The sequence below is a fragment of the Megalopta genalis genome, chromosome 8 (assembly GCF_051020955.1).
Source record: "Megalopta genalis isolate 19385.01 chromosome 8, iyMegGena1_principal, whole genome shotgun sequence".
NCBI lineage: Eukaryota > Metazoa > Arthropoda > Insecta > Hymenoptera > Halictidae > Megalopta > Megalopta genalis.
This window is the reverse complement of record NC_135020.1, coordinates 7,388,975-7,394,974: the sequence shown is the minus strand read 5'-3', so window position 1 is coordinate 7,394,974 and position 6,000 is coordinate 7,388,975. Positions and strand designations below refer to the sequence as shown.

General features: G+C 34.1%; 1 long non-coding RNA gene across 1 annotated transcript; it reads right to left on the bottom strand.

Annotated features, from left to right (window-relative positions):
- Nucleotides 1–3,231: 3,231 nt before the first annotated feature.
- Nucleotides 3,232–5,335, bottom strand: LOC143259949 (uncharacterized). Its single transcript, XR_013034002.1, has 2 exons — nt 5,220–5,335; nt 3,232–4,115 (listed from the first exon to the last, which is right to left on the bottom strand). It is a non-coding gene; the product is annotated as an uncharacterized LOC143259949 (long non-coding RNA).
- Nucleotides 5,336–6,000: the final 665 nt, after the last annotated feature.

Below are 6,000 nucleotides of genomic sequence, written 5' to 3'. Positions count from 1 at the left end.
ATTATTTTTATCATACTGAAATTATTAATGTGATTAACGAAATAAATACATTTTTATTTATGTCTTGCAAACGATGTATAAAATTTTTATTTTGGTTCACGTTTCGAATAAGTTTTAAGCTCTCAAGATTGACAATTTCAAACTATGAAGTGAAATTGTTCTGATCAAGCTTAGTAGAATCTGTAAGAACAGTTTGTGATAATTCAATACAAACGAAGAGAAGTAGATGTATTGAGAACTCTTGTCTATATTTATAAAAGCAAACGGTTCTGCAAATATTAGCTTTGCTGAAAAGTCGTTACAATATTACAGCTTCAGCATATTATTCATCCGCATTTGTCAGGATGTCGATTGTGTAGGTCTGTAATTTTGTTCAATGGCTCAATATTGATAATAGGCAAATAGAACTTTTTTTTATTTGTGAAAAGAAATGAATAACAAACAAGGTCTGGCTCGGTGTTATAAATCTAGGGGTTAATCGCTTTGTTCGATGGTTCATAATGTGTGAAGTCGGTGGACGTTGCTGGTCATTTCTTCGACAAGTTTCTTATTTTATTTATCAGATTATTAATAATATGTGACACTCCGTCGCGCCATTCCTTTTTCAATGGTTTCAAGGACATAGTTTTTATGCCGTGATAATATTCGCTTCAACGATGTCTGAACGTAGGATTGGTGGTCTCTGCTATAATCTTTTCAAGGATGGATTTTTTATGCTGGTTTACTATTCCAGTATAAAATTCTTATTCACCTGTTAACCATCGTCGTTTTGCATAACGAGCAATCCAAACATATATTGTCAGTTATGTAATTTTTTTATGAAAACGATAAAATTGCATTTTGCATTGCATTTTGCTTTCGGAAGCAGAATAACTTTTGTAAAATTGGATCAAGCCAATATGAGTATTTGCATTAATTGATTCCGATGGAATTTGCAGAATGTGTAAATCTGTAAAACGTATTTTCAAAATTTCCGATACAAGCTCGGATAAAAAAAGCAATAAAGGACGACCAATTGTAACTCGTAATCTTTTTAAAATTCTTTTTAAACAATATCCAGTAAACAAATATATACACTTAATTTTCATCAAGAAAACTGTAATAGTTTGGTTCGATTATTAAAACTCTGGTCTCTGTAAATATTTTTTTCCCGTTCTTTAGACAAAAAGAACGGAATATGCATTTGCACAAATAATGTATTATGTGAGTTTTGTACAAAGAAGCTTTCGAATAGATCTGTTGAAACTCTGCTTTCGTACACCGTCTTTTCGACCTAGTACTACAATTAGAAAGCAGGTAAATCGAATTTGAAAATTGGACGAGTTCGTGTGCCGTTCGGTAGCACCGACTGAAGCGTCTGTCCATGACCTACCTGTTTTACTACTTGTAGGTATTAATGCGGGCGAACTTGACGAATTTTTCGAATCGATATTCTCGAAAACAAAGCTCCATTGAAAAGGACATTATTCTCCACTTTCAAGTTATTTTCTCACTTAGAATTACTCGTTTTCTGTTCCACTACCAAATCAGACAGAGTATACAAATTGATTCCATCACAAATTGACGAATTATCCACTTACCATTTCACTGTGAATACGATGTTTCTGAAGCAATACAAATATGGCAATTAAGCGAACAAAATAGATCGTTAAAGCTTCCTACCACTTTCTATCATAAAGTGTTTGCTACATTCTCTATTGTTAACTCTCTCTGACACGACTTTCTACGAGCTTGATTAAATTAGCATCCATCTACCATCTATGTAAAGAAGCACAATAACCTTGAATTTGTGTTTGAGTCGTAGAAAAAAATGAATATTCAAGAAACTGCTGCAAATTATCTACAGTTAAGTTACCCTGCATAATATATTACGTCGTTATTAATCATTTGCCCGTAGCGTGTTTCATTTTACTGTTTGAGCAGTAAATTTCCAGGAAGAAATTAATTTAGAAGAGGTTGCGGCCATTTTTCTTATTTTTTATCGAGCCTTTGTCGCGAGAGTCTCGCTAACGAAAGCTTTTTAGCTCGCCGGGATCGATTACATCGAGCTAGTAGCAACGAGCGTCGTAATCTTCAATATTTCAGCCAACATTTGCTCGGGTTTGTAAGCTGTTTAAACAATCTTCTTTTTGTTTGATATTCGAATCGAAGCACCCGTTCGGTGGACTCGCGAGGCGCCAACCGGACCCTGCGTTGCGAAGGAAAACGCTCAGGCGCCGTCGTCTTAGCAAGTTACATTCCAATGTCAAGACCATAAATCAGACACAGGCAGAACGGGTGTATTGTTTGAGAAAGAAACTCGTAAGGGTGAAAGCAAATTGCTGGGATGTTTGTTTAGGGTCCGAAGACTAGGCTGGATCAACAAGGAACCGTATTCGACGAGGGGAATTAAGATTATCCTTGTTATCATCCTCAACCCTTAACCACGTTTCAGAAAACGAATTCCAACTGAAGGAAACTGATCACGTCGTGGAAACAAAGAAGTAAACTGTGTAAAGTAAACAATTAAGAATGATTTACGCGTTCTCCTTTAACACTAAACCTACCGAGCCGGTCAAAATTTTTACATCTTTTACATTTTTTGTTTTAACCCTTTGCGCTCGAAACCATGTCAACTCTAAACACAAAATAGCCTTTTTGACCTACGGTATGCTCATTTAATGACTTATTGTATATAATCTCGTGACTCATACAGTAACTTTTAACAATTTAAAAAAAAAAAAGTAAAAACTTTTGATAATGTAAAAATCGCCGCTCGAATGCAAAGGGTTAAAGTTGTTGAAATTGCGAAGACTCTTTCATAGAAAATGGTTGAATGAATGACATAATCCAAGCAGCCGTTACAATAAAATAAATAGTCTTTTCATCGTTATAAAGCAATAATACAATCGCATTTAGGGCTCGGTAGGTTCAGAGTTAATTGTTTAAGAAGTTGAAGGCAGATATTGGTTGATATAATGCACACTGGCACCAAGGTTACAATAAATTCATTGAACATGTTTAGTAGAGAAACTCGATTAAACCAAAGCAATTTATCTAATGAAACAAAGACGGAGAAGTTCGGATTCATGATAATAATTATTCTCTCGATTTCCTTGGATTTTATAGGTTGTTAGCAGATACACTTAATCCATCACTGTAGGAGATTAACTTTTAATTTTGAACAAATAATTCTGTCATTCCGTTTAAGTGACATGACCGTCAACCCGTTGAAGATTAAAGCCTGTGCTCTCGCAATCAATTATTTATTATATACCGTATGGGAAATCAAGTTGTGCTTTCTCTCGAAAATGCTACAATCTGGAACATTTTTAGAAACATTCGAAAATTTTATTCATGATCGAATCCAACATAAATTTGAAAAGGACAAATTTTATTGCTGTTCTATAGAAATAAGAAACATGTTTCGCGATGCAAAACTTTTATGAGGTACTATATTGTTAGTAATAATTTATCATTGTCAAAATAGTAATACTCCTTTTATTCAAAGCTCAAGAATGCGACCGAAAATTTAAAAAAAATCTATAATAAATGCAGTTAAGAAAATATTTTGCTAATAGAAACGATCCAATTTGTAATATTTTCGAAAAAAAATCAAATTATTTAGTTCAGTTTTAAAATAGTTATTGCATTTTAAAAGGTGTACGAACACTTTTGTGGGCCACTGTACATTACACGCAGTTTTCTTTCTTACAGATAAGATCCAGTTGAACTGCATAATGCAGAAGCTGTAATTCACCCCTTTCAACGTAATCATAAATCACTATCCGACGGGGTACTTAATCGTTATCGATCCGAGCCGATCTCCAGCATCTGCGTGGAAACGGAAATCGTCATGCGATCGTTATCGAACGCCATTATCCCGGTCGCGGATCAATTTTCTCATATCTCGGCTGTATCAAATTTGCTCTCGATAACAAATTCACGATTATTGCCATTGGAAAAACAATATCCGATAACTGATCCGATGGAATCGCGGTCGAAAGCTTCTCGATCACCGTGACCATCGAATCCGCGTTGGACTTTACGCTGCCAATGACATTGCCCTTCCGTTTGCCCCGTGTAATCAATTAAGCAAATTAATTTTCACAAATCAACTTGTTATCCGTCATTTGCTGAAACCGATAAAACGAGAGAACCGTTAAAAATTGACTGTATATCACCAATTAGTTGGACGAAGCAATGCGAGATTTATTTGTGGACCTGGCATAAATTCACAGAATTATTACTGCTCATACGTGTTAACGAGATTGGGTAAATATTTGAAATAATAGATTGTTTCCATTGTATTACGCACTTTACGTTGAAATCGAGAAAATCATTAGCGACTAATTGTCTATCCGGATATATTCGCTCCAATACGCACGATGTAGTGTTGTGTTTAAATTTTAAATCTAGGAAATCAGTGGCTATTTTTTAACGAATATTTTTTAAATAACTGTACGATAAATTATGGAACATTTGTTTAAATATAATAAACGAGATGCAGCAAAGAATGCACTTGATAACCAAACATAAAAATTAATTATGATTGCTTTTATTTGACGTCGAACAAAATAACTGTATAATAAATTTACATCTCAGGTAAACATTGCTGTAAAGATTGTAGTTAAATATAACAAATGTAAACCAAGAAAAATTATATGAAATCCTAAAATAATATCTGTTCCATAAAACCTTGACAGAAACGGAAATCCACTTTATAAAATTGTATTATAATTTGACTCGCGTGTTTAAAATATGATATTACGAATAATACAACAATTACAATAATACAACTGTTCAATTGTATGTAAAACTGATTGTAAAACGAAAGGGGATAAATAATAATTGAGAATCACTTCTGCGCATGTTTTTAAAGAACGCATGAGGATAAAAATTATTATTCTCATTATTCAAATTATACCCAAACGTGTAAATTATTACGTTTGTCAATTTCGTTAATGACAGTTTAATGAATTAAGTGTTGAAAGGGTTGAAGGCCCAAAAAGATGAAGTTAAATTTCGTCGTGGCTTTTCAGGAACCTATGTTGATTCATGTTGCCTGAACAGATCTTTCCGCGGATAACAAAGCGGAAACGAGAAACGCGTCGAAACCTAAATATCAGCGAATAATGGTGCGAACGTTTCCACGGACGACAATTCTGATCGTTAACTGGTCTGCAATTCTCGCCTCGCTACGCCCCTTTAATTATTTGGATAAACAGTGGTTGCCGTACCGTGATCGAGTAATTATCCTGAGCGTGAATGCAACCGCCCTCTTGAACTCAGTTTGCGTAACCCTTCAATTAGGAGCCCTTGTATGGTGTAATTTAGGTTTCGGACGTTGCAGACCCTGTAAGTGAAATTCAAGTATTTTGTAATTTAGCTTTCTAACGCGGCAAAAATTCAGCAAAGAGGTGGAAGTGGGTAGCAATCAGAAATGAAAAACTTATTTAATACTAGCATTACGGAACGCGTCATTCTGAAACATTTTAAATATTTTAATTCGTCATTATTGAAATTGCAAAGATACATTTATGGAGAATTTCTTCAATTTTGTTTCATAATGATCTGCAGAAATATATGGCTGTTATTTTTATGATGAAATGTAAAGCAGCTGCTTCTTGTAATCCGTACACCAGTGTCGGGCATCAATCGACTAAAATTTTTAATTTGATTAAATGATTGATGGAAATGAAATGTCGTCGATTGAATTAATCGATTGATGAATATAACCGTCAGTCGTTGATCAAAGGCAATCAATAGTCGTCGACTAATCACTTTACAGTAATATCTCAATTGTTAATTGCGATTAACGATTAAACCGAATCTAATCGTTAATTGCAATTAACTATTAACGGTAGTAATTCAATCGTTAGTCGTAGAATAACTTTTTGCTCAACTCTGCCGCGAACCTAATGTTAAAAGATGTTCGCTGAACTCTTCGGTCTATTGATAAATAATAAGCACTTATTATATCATTGTACTAGATTGTATCGTATTATTGTCAAGATGTTT